We start from the raw sequence: 14,049 nt of genomic DNA, 5'->3' as shown, positions 1-14,049 counted from the left end.
CCAGGCAGAGCCCCACTCTCTGGGTTCAGATCTCAGTTCTACCACTTAGCAGCCTTGAGAAAAAAGCACAGCACATGACTTCTCTGAGCTTCTGTGTTCTCCTTTGTAGAGATCATGGTGCCCATATCATAAGGATTTGAGGATCAGATGAATATATTTTAAAGCAGCTAACACATGGCCACCTGTTCTATAGTTTTGTTTCCCCAAAGATATAGTGCAAGAAACAAAAATGGAAGGGAGCTTACAATTGGAATCAACAACTGTTCGCTTGTTTAAAAAAAGAAAAAAGCCATCTTTGTCTGACGAGTTTCTTCTTTAAAAGACAAAAATGTCCAAAACCTGTCTCTGCTGTTCTATATTCCTTTGAGACTAACTAGGTCCTCTTTTCCAAGGCCATTACGATTCTTCTGAGATCCTTGGACATTTTCTATTTGAGAATTTTATCAATCTTGAAATCTCTGTGGACATATTTGATGGATTACCTTAATGATTATTGCCACGAGTTAGGTGTCCTCTTACCTAGTATTGGAATCAAACTCTACGTCTAAAATGATGAGAAGTTTTCCTTTTCTTTCTTCATCCTTCTCCGAAAGCAGGACGTTAGTCCACTTTTCCCTGCCATAGCATCACAGACAGTGAATCAGAGTTCTCCCACCTCCTCCCAAGCACAGGGACAGCACTGAACAGATTGTGAAGGCTGCTTTGGGGGAGGAAACAGGCAAGTCACAGCCTCATGGCTTAAGGAGGGATTCACGCACTTGTGCTGGAAGTGGTGCTTGCCAGCAATGTACCAGACATGCTCGCGGTCCGGCAACAGGAGCTACACAGCATGCCTCCAGTGTCCAACACGTGGCGTCCCTCAGGCCAGCCCATTCGCCACACATGGCCCTCATCCCCGGTCCCCATCTGGCCAGTCTTCACAACAGCTTTGATAACTTCATGCTCAATGTCTTGGGCCTTCCTGCCATGGGCTGTGGGACCTTATTTAGAGCCACTTCTTCCCACCGAGGAGTTAATCATATGTGTTTTCAACAATGCAACCATCTGGGCATCTGATGCCAGCCACCAAGTAATTAGTGGGAAATGTTGCAACATATCCAGGGATATTTAATAAATATTTCTCCAATGAATAAACAAGGCTCAGCAGCTCCATATTTGCTCACCTCACAAAAGAGTAATACAGACGCTTCCTATATTCCTCTGCGCCCCATACCTCTTCCCACAGTGTAGGTGTTAGCTATCTCCTAGGTTCCATCCTTGGGCTACTGCTCTTCTCCACTCCTCTCCCACTTCTCTTTGGCAATCTCATCTGTTGCTTCTGCTCTAAGTATAGCCTGTATTCCAATAATTGCCAATGTTCATTTCTAGTCCAAAGTACTTCTCTAACAGATGTGAAAATCCAACTTCCTAATGGTCATTTCCATTAGACATTCATGAACACCTCAAACTCCACACATCCAACATTGAATTCATTATTTTATCCCTAAAGTGTTCTTCTACCTTTATAGTCCCTCTCACTTGGTGGCCTCTCATCGACTTCAAAAATCCTGGGAGGGGCGCCTGGGTGGCTCAGATGGTTAACCGTCTGCCTTCAGCTCAGGTCATCATCTCCAGATCCTGGGATTGAGCCCCACATCCAGCTCCCCCGGCTGGCTCAGCGGGGAGTCTGCTTCTCCCTCTCCCTCTGCCTCTCCCCCTGCTTGTGTGTTCTGTCTCTCTGTCTCTCTCTCTCTCTCTCTCTCCTCAAATGAACAAATGAAATCTTAAAAAAAAAAAAAGTCTGTTTCTCGATTAAAAAAAAAAATCCTGGGAATATTGTTCAACTTCTCTAATTCCTGCCTCCATTCCCATTCAATCAGTTTAAAGTTCTGCTAATTTTACTTCCCAAGTATCATTTGAATCTGACCCCTCTCTTCCTTCCCAACTTCCCCAGCTCCGCCTCAGGCCTTCATCATCTCCAGTGTGGAATGCTGCATTAGCCACCTAACTAATCTTCCTGCTTCCTGACTTGAAGCCCACAGAGACATAAGAGTAATCTATATTAACACAAACCTGGCTCTATTGTTCCCTTGATTTTTTTCTCAATTTACTGTAAAACTCACTGGGGGGAGATGGGGGATTATGAACCAGGCTTCAAATAGCACACCCCTCCTGACCTACTAGTTTTTCTCAAAGAGTTGTCAGGGAAAACTTGATTTTTATATGAAAATAACCACTGTCATATAATGGAGTACAACACAGAATTTGCATTAAGCCTGATTATAACATTTGGAAACCAGAAGTCCATTATCTCTATGGCCCCTACCTGTGTGGTAATATAACTTCCTTCCTTCACAAAGTTCCATTTATTATTTCTTATCATTTTCAAGGGATATCTCCCATGTAGTCCACAGAAACCAGGAGTTTTATGTTTTAGTCACTACTGTAGTCCCAGAGCCTAGAATAGGATCTGGCGTGCACTAGGCACTCAAAACATATTTATTGAATAAATAAATGCATCCACTAACCAGTTTTCCAGCTGCAGCCACCACAGGGCTAGATGGCTACCTGTTCTTTCCCTTTTCCTCTGATTCCCACCTTCCACCTCTGTAGCCTGCACAGCCACCCAGAGAAACTTCCTGGCTACCACACACCATCAAGTGTACACCACTGTTCATGCCAAAGGGGTAATCCCAGAATGAAACTGGGTTCCATGAAGACACAGGAAGATGGCCACCCAAGCTCTAGAGCAGAGCCATGCCTGAAGTCCCAAACACCCTCAAGTTTCCATCAATTCCTGACCCCACTTTTTCTACAGAGGATTTAAAATCAATCCATAGGACCCTATAGATTCCATCCCAAACTTTCTTTCTTGACAACAGTTATAAGATAAAGACATCATACGTAAAAATGGGAGCAACCTTGTGGGGCCTGAAACTAATAGAATTTCTGTAACCCTCTGTAGGCAAAAGAATACAAAATTACAAATGCAAAGCCAGATGGAAAACTGAATATTATTTGTATTGAGAAAAATCACATCAAATTACAAATACTAAAGAGTCAAAAAGCAGGCTATCAAAAAAACAGAAAAAAAATAACATCATATTTAGTTTATTAACTGCCTGATACCTTTCAAATACCTTCGCTATGTGTTTCCTACTTGTTAGTTGCATGGTCTTGATCACCTCTTCATATGACAATGATTTTGTAAAAGTTTTCATAGGGAGAGGAGAAATAGAATTCCATCTTTTCTTTGCCACAGTTGATCAATATTTGTTTTTTATTACTGGTAGCTGGGCCTCCTAAAACACGCTACATGATACACAAACTCCCCTGCATTGCTACCAACACAGAATTTCTGATAAATACTATTTTGCATGATTCCTGTTCACAAAACAACATGTGGTATGTTTATAACTGTATACGAAAGAGCTTCTATTTCAACTAGACATCAGTGAGAATCGAAACTTTTGCTTATAGTTTAACACATTGGATGACTGGAAGAATTTTCCACAGAAGAGCTTCTGGCTTCTGACTGTTTCAAATCTTGTTTTTCCTCTATCCACATTCCTTTTGTGCCAGGACTGTGGAACACATTCATTATCATCTTACAAACTCTGGCCCCACCCTGATGTCACAATGTCAGCTGAGTTGACACAATAGGCCATACCAGCATTCCCAGGAGCCATTTCTACACCAAGACAATCAGTAATAGCTTAATTATACATGGACAACTGAGAAACACCTAAAAATATCCCACTAACCCCTCCCCCCAAAACATACTCAACCTGACTTCCTCTTATCCAAATCCCAAAAATGTCTGCTGCTAGTTTTATGCTACTTGCCACAGGGGAAGGCGAGATGCAGTGGAAGTCAGAGGACAGAGTGTACTCCTATCTGAATGCAGTTAAAATAGCTAACATCTGGGGCGCCTGGGTGGCTCAGGTCGTTAAGCATCTGCCTCGGCTCAGGTCATGGTCCCGCGTTGTGGGATCGAGCCCCGCATCGGGCTCCCTGCTCAGCGGGAAGCCTGCTTCTCCCTCTCCCACTCCCCCTGCTTGTGTCCCCTCTCTCGCTGTCTCTCTCTCTCTCTCTGTCAAATAAATAAAAATAATTTAAAAAATAGCTAACATTTGCAAATTTACAAAAATATATGACCATGTGAACACACTTGTGGGGCTTTGGAACAGGCCCAGCAAGTGGGAGTTCTGAAGCTTAAGCTTCATTAACTTCAAGAAAATCCATTTCTAATCACTGCATTTACCAGACTGTCTATTAATTAATTAATTATGCCTGTTTCCCTCCCCAGAGTCTGAACTTCTTTTTTTAAGATTTTATTTATTTATTTGCCAGAGAGAGAGAGAGAGAGCACAAACGGGGGAGTGGCAGGCGGAGGGAGAGGGAAAAACAGGCTCCCCACTGAGCAGGGAATCCGACGTGGGACTCAATCCCAGGACTCCAGGATCATGACCTGAGCGGAAGGCAGATGCTTAACCAACTGAGCCACCCAGGCATCTCCAGATTCTAAACTTCTTAAAAGTGGTATTATATCCTATTCATCTTTTCATCTCCAGTACTTAACACTGTCTGGCACATAGTAGGCACTCAATAAATGTGTGTTACCTGCACTGAACTGAGATGGCAAGAAGCGAACATTTAACAGTGGCCACCTAGGTCATTTTTAAGGCATTAAATCATTTCCTGCCCTAGAAAGAAAAGCAGGCTGGTGTGAATCAGACATTTTGCATTTAGTGAAAGGTGACTGACCAAGCACAAGCCTAACAAGGGAAAAACAATGCATTGACCTAAAACATGAAAAACTCATGAATCTCAAGCTGCCTTACCAATAGGCAGTATTATGCCCATCTGGCCAAAGTACTGAAGAATTGTCAGCCTAGCAAAACAGCATGTGCCTAGACCAAAGGCAACAGAGTGACAAAAGGACTTACAAATCAGTTGTAAATGAGATTTGGTAAATGTTTTCATGTGCTTTGATTACATTTCTAGTCTATTCATTTAGCAGGTATTTAGTGAGTTCCTGCTATATTCCAGGCATTGTGTGTTAGGGCCTACAACAGGAGTCAGAGAGTATACAGCCTTATGGAGGAGACAGACATTAAATTGAAATTTTTGCACTAATAGCATGATAATTACAAACTGAGATAAGTCCTGAGAAGGAAAGGAACCAGACTCCATGAGAACATAAATGAAGGGCCTTGACCTATGAGTTGATTAAAGATAGCTTCTCTAAGACACAGGCACTCAAGCTGAGGTTTAAAGGATAAAAAGCCCGGGTACCTGGGTGGCTCCATCGGTTAAGCATCCAACTCTTGAATTTGGCTCAGGTCATGATCTCAGGGTGATGAGATTGAGCCTCATATAGGGCTCCGCACTCGGTGGGGAGTCTGCACGGGATCCTCTCTCTCCCTCTCCCTCTGCACCTCCATCCCACACTAGCACTCCCTCTTCCTCTCTTTCTCTAAAATAATAAATAAATAAATATTTTTAAAAATAAATAAAGGATAAAAAAGAATGAACTAGTTGAAAAGGATCAGCAAGAAAAAGAGGGTATCTAGACAGAGGAACAGAGTATGTGCCACTGTCATGGTTGGAAAGAGCTGGAGATTATCCACTGCCCTTCCTAATCCACTCTCCACCCTTCTTTACCCTGATCTGGACCCCAAAAGGTTAACGTCTATGTATCACTTAGATACTTTGCCCTCTGGATTCTACTAATGTTCAGCCAATTGTTTGAGGCATTTAATCTCCTGGTTCTCTTCCTGCCAGATCCTTGGGTTAGCAATTGTTGTGGCAGTTTCTCTAGGAGCACAGCTCCTGTCGGGTAGTCTTATCCCATTGCTACATGCAAGGGCCATCTCAGGAACCTGAAATCATTCCTTCCTAAGACACCTACAGGGACCTACATTCTTGGTAACAGCTCTCAGCTCTCAGATGCATCATCATCTCTTGTTGCTTTCCCTTAACCCTGACTATACCTTTGTACATAGTTCCTCATAATCTCTCCTCAACCACACAGCTTGAATGTACCAGCTGGTTCCTGCTGAGAATGTGATAGAATATGTATAAAAAAAAGAAAGACAATAGTGGTAGTGGAAATAAAGAGACTGGTGCAGGATACAGCTAGAGATCTCCAGAGGAGCCAGACTTTCCAGGGCCTTCTAAGCCACTTTGAGAATTTGGATATTTATCCTAAGAGTGGTGGACAAATACTGAAGGGTTTTAAGCAGAAGGGACATAATAGGGCTTGCTGTTTTGGTCAGAGTTAGACAAGAGTGGGTTGAGAAATAAGTGGGAAGTAAGGAAATGGCAATAACAAGGATTGTCATTATTCATAAGAAGTTTGGCTTTGAAGGAAGGAAAATATTAGGGCCATAGCTAAAGAAGGGATGTAGGATTAATGGAGAGTTTATTAAAAGGTAAAAGAGAAAGAGAGAATGGGAATGTGCCCGTGGGGGAATATAGTAGAATGTGCATGAAAGAGATGGGCAATGGTTAGCATACAGGTGTTAGAGGATAAGAAAAAGCACAGTAATGGCACTGGCCATAAGTAGAAAGAGGAGCCCCTGTCCCAACTGTAAGGGAAGGGAAGAGAATGAATGGAAATGTAAGTCCTTGCATTTGCATAAGTGTTAGGTGGCAGGAAATTGATGGTAGGGTTCTCTATCGGTTGTGAACTTTCTTTGTAAGACAGAGGGAAAGGATATTTACCACTGAGAGTCAAAGAAAAAGTTAGGGGAGGAGGAGGAGAGATGAGAGGATTTTTGTTTTTGTTTTTGTTTTTTAAGATTTTATTTATTTATTTGACAGAGAGAGAGAGCACAGGCAGTGGGAATGGCAGAGGGAGAAGCAGGCTCACCACTGAGCAGGGAGACCGATGTGGGACTTGATCCCAGGACCCTGAGATCATGACCCGAGCCAAAGGCAGATGCTCAACTGACTGAGCCACCCAGGCACCCAGGAGATGAGAGTTTTGCTAAAGTAGAGATGATTTAAAATATTTGTTGTTAAGAGTGGACATGTAGGGGTGCCTGGGTGGCTCAGTCAGTTAAGCGTCTGCCCTCAGCTCAGGTCATGATCCCAGGGTCCTGGGATCGAGCCCCACGTGGGGCTCCCGGCTCAGAGGGGAGTCTGCATCTCCCTCTCCCTCTGCCCCTCCCCCTCTAGCGCATGCCCGCTCTCTCTCTTTCAAATAAATAAATTAATTAAATTAAAAAAAGAGAGAGAGTGGACATGCAACTTGAACTAGAAGAGTGTAGTAGGAGTGCCAAGCAGTTTTGGGAACACTTTTCAGTTTGATTCTTGACATACATGCTCCCCTCCCCCACTCTACTAGCATGGATCATGACCCTACTCTACCAGTGGATATAGGACTGAGACTTGAGTTATTGGTCCAGGGATGAGCATGTGACCCACGTTAGGCCATTCAGAGTATAGCCTAAAATTTTCACTACCAGCAGGCGCCTGGGTGGCTTAGTTGGCTAAGCGTCTGCCTTTGGCTCAGGTCCTGATCCCAGAATCCTGTGATCGAGCCCCACATCGGGCTCCCTGCTCAGTGGGAACTCTCTTTCTCCCTCTCCTTTTGCCCCTCTCCCTGCTCATGCTCACTCTCTCTCTCTCTCTCAAATAGATAAATTCCTTAAGAAAAAAACATTAAAAAGTAAAATTTTCACTACCATTGTCAAGAAAGACATTCTTTCCCTCCCATTGTTATTAAAAGTACACAAATAATGTAAACTTAGTTAAGGCTGCTAGATGTGATCTTTTCACCAAGCTGGAAAGAAGGCAGTGCCCTGATGATACTGCTTTAATATCTAGAGCCAGCCTCTAGATATTAAACAAAATAGATAAACAAAACCTCTAGATATTAAACAAAAACAAAAATCCTCTCATGCCTAAAGCCTGACCACTTCTTTAGCTTTTCACTACATAAACCGATAAATTTCCACTTTCCTTAAGCTAGCTTAAGCTGGACTTCTGTCTAATTGTACATTAACTACATAGTAATTATAAAATTTATAGTCCTACCAATCTCTCACCTCACTGTCTCCAATATGCTTCACTGCTTGAACATAGGTGTGGAAAGATATAAGTGGTTATCAAAGTTTATGAAGGAGGAAGATTTTGCCAAGAAAGTACAATAAGAGAAAGGTACAAGAGGATCAGCATAAACCACGTGGCCAACTCTCTTTCTTTTAATCTAGATGCCTGCAGTGAGGATTACAACTGGATGACCCATATATTCAAGGTTAAGCCCCCAGTGATAAAAATCTAATCTGGTCACCCCCACCGACCCCCCTATCTCCAACACCATTCTCACTGGCCAAGGCAAAGAGATTCCTGGCAATACTACGTCCAATGCAATCGAGGCTTCTTCTGGAGAGACATGCTACTGATATAAAGGAAGGAAGAACAGAAGGGGGAACCAAAAGAGGTGGGGATAGAGAATATAAAATAACTCTAAAAATTTGAACAGATCAGCCTCTTGTGTTTTCAGATATAACAGAAGTAACAGTCAGCAATTGTTGGAATCAAGACAAAGTGTGAAGGTTAGTCTCACCAAGTGCCTACTCTTCAGAACTTCTTATCAGAGAGCAGAGGAAAGTTCATTCATCCATGAATCATCCTCACTTGTGCCTGGCAGTAAACTTCTAATAATTTATACATCCCATCTGGACGCAACTTAAAGAACTAATTACCAGTGATCCCAACTAATACCTAGTAAGATTAATGGATGAGGGTCTTAAAAATAGGGCCAACAGGAGCCCCACACTCAGCATGACTACAAACAGACAGTTTTCCTGTGATATAAGCAGATGGTATTTAGAGCTTCTAATGTGTGATACAAGTAAAAGGCAGTCCTCTTGTTGAGTAAATTATTTAAACTTCACTCCAAGATCAATAATTTAATTTAAAATGTCACTTGTATCTTTGCATTATCACCTCTACCTTTTAAAACTGAGAACATAAAGAAGTTTTGAAAGGAGGAAAGGCCATCTGGCCCACCCTAGTTACTACTCATGGTTAATTATTATTAATATTAATAATTTTACATAAAAGCAACACAAACCTTGAGGCTTGAAGTCCTTCAGCAGACATTATAGATCAGGTAAGTCTTGCCAAGCCACAAAGCCGGGGAAGTAATTAGCTAGTAAATCCCACTGAAAAAAAGTATTTAATCAAAATAAAAGTTGAGCTTCTGTACAGTATGTAATGACCTTTTCCTGAAAGACCATATATTTCCTAGTCCCATTTTCATACCAGATCCAATTCCCATTGCCCTTTGAAGTCAAAGTCACCTTTGTACACAGAAGGTACAGATAAAAACTTGGAAGCAAATGGAGAAGAGAGTTCTAGTTTTATCCCAGCTAGCCTGGTGGGCCATCATTCTTCCTTGAAAAGCACATCGATGGTCATTTTAAAATCATAAATAAGTTGTCTTATTAATGCCTTTCTTTAAAATTAGGCTTTGCCTTAGTGTATCTGCTTTGATTATTTTCAAAATATTTCTCGTAGATAACAGCAGAAACTTCATGCCATCTCACACTGAAGATCAGAGAATTTCTGTGACTTGACCCATTGTACTATTAGTAATCAGGGTTTACATGATCTTCGTGCATTATTCCAACCCCTGAATCAACTATTCTCAAACTCTTTTGTTTCCTATGTATTTTTTCCATTTTTTTATTTTATTATGTTATGTTAATCACCATACATTACATCATTAGTTTTTGATGTAGTGTTTCCTATGTACTTTTTTTCTTTTTAATTCACAATATCCATGTCTTTATAGCTAGTATTCCACTAATGGTAGACATACAAAAATTCTAAAATGTATCACACTGGTAATATTCTTGCAAAATAATTTAGAGCACAGAATGAGAATGAGACAATTTCTTCATCTATAAACTGGGAAAAATAATCTTATGAGCTAATATAGAGAAAGCACCTGGCCCAGTACATGACACAGTGTTTCCTAAATAGTAATAATTATCACTAACATAGTTTTAGCTCTTTCCCCTCTTCCTTTGATCCACTTTTCCATATTTCCTCTCACTGATTTGAGATGATTTGTTCTTACATATCTCCCAGCAACCCAGAGAATTATTATCCCATGATAAGCATTATTTACTTTTCTCCTTTTCTTTTTAAAAATGTCCCACAAAGCCTTTCTTTAGACCCAACTCTTACTGATTATTGTCCAGTCTCTTCTGTTCCTAAATAACCTCCAAAGCTCTTTTGCAATTCTATTCTTGAAGAACATCTGCCCTGCGTCACTGTCACCACACACCTGCGTTTTCACTGCACCCCCTGGGAAGACCCGGGGGCTCCTCCCCACCTGTATGAGCTACAGCACTTACTAACTGCACTTGCACTTGTTCCTCTCTTAACTCAGTAATCTACACACTTGCAGTCAGGTGGAGATTCATCTCCCACGAGTGGATTTTCCACCCTTCCCACCACAGCGCTGCTCCCGCCAGTGCCCTTCTGGCCTCCACTACTTTCGTGCTGTTTAAAACGGAAAAGGAAGGGGTGCAAGATCGCTGAATCAAAAGGAGGCAGCATCTAAGCCCAGTTCTGATTACAAGTGTCAGGTTCTTTCTGAAATATTTCTGGGGAGTGAGAGAACAAGCAGATTTACAGGGTACATACTTCACTGGTTTTTATTTTGGTGGTGCGTGTAGATGAGAAAAGATTAAAAGCCCAAACAAATGTCTAAATCACTGTGCACACTATTGCAGTACATCTCCCAGCCCCAGGCACCACAGACAGCCCCCTATGGGCCCTGGAAATGTAAGGGGAAAAGGTCCCAAAGAATTAGGGGGGAAGTTCCAAATTGTCAAAACTGTATTTCATGAGAAACAGTGATTCCATTTTTAATATGAGTTTTCTTTGAAGTTTTAAGTACCCAAAACTAAGTCAAAGGTTTGGGTATGGCGTGATTCAAGGTATGATTTATACTGAAGTGGGAGGACATGGGGTGTTATTTCTTCCAGAAATACGAGTCTAGAGGAAGAACAGTACAGTGATTAGAGAACAGAGTTTTGAAAATCATGGTTCTGAATTCGAATCCCAGATGGAGCACTTTCTAACCAAGGGAAATCAGACAAGCTCCTTAATCTCTCCAACCCCTCAGCATCATCTATGAAATGGGGGAATTAACACTTTGCCCTTAGACATAAATAGTGCAGGGTATATAGTGCAATTTGCTGTCATTAAACTAGTTGATAGCAACTACTGTGTAAAATTCACTCTGCAGAGGAAAATGGTGGTCATAAGCACCTACAATTATAGCTAGTGTTCCGCTACTAACTATGCCTACATAATGGAGTTTCTATTTCACTGAGAGTAACAGTGGGGGTAGAGGAGCCTTCCCCAACTTTTCAAATGACATCAAACAAGGAGTAGCTACTTTTCCCACCTGAAATCGAGTCTCCCTTCTATATCCACATCCGAATCAGTCCCACTCACCCTTGGCATCCAACATCTCACCACTTTTCTTTCCTTCCCAACTGGTGAGGTTCCTGCCTTTGACACTGGTCTCTATTTCAGTGTGCTGAACCAGCGTCCACCGTATGCCTCCCCCTCTCCTATACAAAAGAATCCAGCAGTCAGTTGCAAAGGAAAGCTGTTTATTTCCAGGGGCTTGGGGGGGATGGTAATAATAAGGGTCAGATTACATGTGTGATCAATTTTGGCCTTTTGCACGTCAATTAACATATCGCACTTGGATGTTTTATTGATGGCAAAATCCTATAGTGGGATGTTATTATGCTCATATTTTAATGTCTTAGGGGTCAGCATCTTGCACACAGATATCCACTGGCATATATTCAAATGCAGGATTGCTAGCTTTATCATTTTAAATGATTTAAGCCAATGAAAGGACACTCCATTTGTTTGCTCAATAGTCAATTGAAATGGAAATGGTTAGCTGCGTGCATCTCCCTTGAAAGTCTCTTCCCCTCTAGTGCCAATTACAGAATATGAAAGGTGCACTCCGCACACCTTGCTCAGGATAATAAATCACTAAATTGGAAGCTTCAGTTACCTTGCTGATTTTGATAAGAAAATTAATAGAATTAGCAGCTTATCTGCCCTGCCAGGAGATTCGCATTATGAAAAAGAAGAAAAGGAAAGAAAAAAGAATGAAAAAGAAAAGAGAAAGGAAGAAATCTGTTTCCATGGCTCGGGCTGCCTGGTGACAGAGAGACAGTTTGGATAGTTTCTTTTGGCCCCCTGTGGTGATAAAGCTCTGCAGAAAACAATGCAAGAAGCACTATCAATTATTGTCTACTTGTTCTGCTTTCATGCATAATTAAAGCTGGACAAAGCCGGCGCTGGATCAGACATTAAATCAGGCTGCATCGAGGAGAGTCCAGCAGCGGTCCTATGACTGATAAACAAAAATTCTCAACAGCCCAAAACTGAAAAGTGATGAGATTGAGATTATTCTCCAAAAGAGGATTTACAGTCTTGCATTTTCTTGGCGAGGGGATGGCTCCTCTTCTTTTTTGTCTAGGGAAGGGTAATTGCAATAAAACTGCTGCTCTCAAACCCGAATGAAAAGACAAGAGTCGTTTGTTTAAAAAAAAAAAAAAATCCTTAGTAGCCTTCCCCCTGCTCCTTTTTTCCTCAAATATATATGAAAATCTGTAATTATTTCTTTGAAAAACATTTTTCAACAGCTGTAAATGATAATGAGCCAATCACTGTGTGTTCTTTTTCTCCAGCAGCTGCAGAACTCCCCATTCAAAGCAATTAATTGATATTTGCAAAGTGCTTTGAAATTGAGAAGTGGAGCCTCCTAAGTGCTAAATAGTGTTCTTATTGCTGCTGCATTAGGAATTAGGAAAACCAGCCCCTCTTCAGACAAGCCCCAAAAGAACAGCGTAATTCCAAGTGTCTAAAACAATCATCCAAAACTCCAAGGCACCCAAAAAAAGATTCAGAGTAGCAGACCTTTTTAAGAAACATCAGAGGGTAATTGCTAAAGATAACTTCACTGGAAATTATATTTCAAGTGTTGAACAGCGGAAAGCTTTAGCTGTCTGCTACATTTATCATTTCCACACATTTTATACTACTGCGCCAGCTTGCACCACACTTGTTCCTAAAACGCACTTCTCAAGCAATATACATTTGAGAAGATAGTGCTTGTTTGTACAATATGTCCAAATTAAGACTTTCATAGATCATCAGGCCAACTTCAAGAAGATTTCTCATTGTATTACTGGGGGTGGAAAAATCACTCTACTAAACCAAAAGATACTCTAGATTATCTCAAACGGTTCCTATTTCCGGGCAATACACAGATTCTAGAAACGCTCAAGCATTAGATATTGCTGTGGTTTCCAGCAGACTTCACTGTTTTCATTCAACGCTTCAATTTTTAAAAAATCTTTACTGATACAGACACCTCTGTTATCTACATCGTCAACAGTGTTGGGCATAAGAAGGGCTGGTCCATTGACAGTATATGTTTCAAAGCACAAAGTAAAAGAGAATCTTTATAGAGATATCTCACAGAGATAGCTACAATTGAAATATTATTTCTTGGGGTAATAACTCTACAGATGGAGTCATAAACCTGCTGGCATCCATTGCTGTTAAAAAGAGCTATGGGTAGCAAAATTCTGTCCCAATCACTGACCAAGCACATGGATAGGTTTTCTCTCCCCTGATCCTGAAAAGCAGCCGTTTGTTTAAACATCCTATGTTGCTAAGCAATTAATTTTTGACCATCCCACGCCATTTCTTTACGGAGAAATGAAGAACATTACAGATGGTTAGCACCATCCAACAATGCTCACACACACATTTTGAAACCAAAGATAGATATTTATGAGTCAAACAATGAAATTAGTGAGCATGTATTTAGCAATACATAACATCTCTGCAGGGGGAAAAAAAAAATCACAGACTACAACATGATATCTGTATATAAGGCAATCTGTTAATTTTGATGCCATTAAAACAAAAATTGCAATCCATGCAGTTTGTTTTTAAAAGCTGTACCCAAGGGGCCCCTGGGTGGCTCAGTCATTAAGC

The sequence above is a fragment of the Zalophus californianus genome, chromosome 9, assembly GCF_009762305.2.
Source record: "Zalophus californianus isolate mZalCal1 chromosome 9, mZalCal1.pri.v2, whole genome shotgun sequence".
NCBI lineage: Eukaryota > Metazoa > Chordata > Mammalia > Carnivora > Otariidae > Zalophus > Zalophus californianus.
This window is presented reverse-complemented; position numbering follows the sequence as displayed.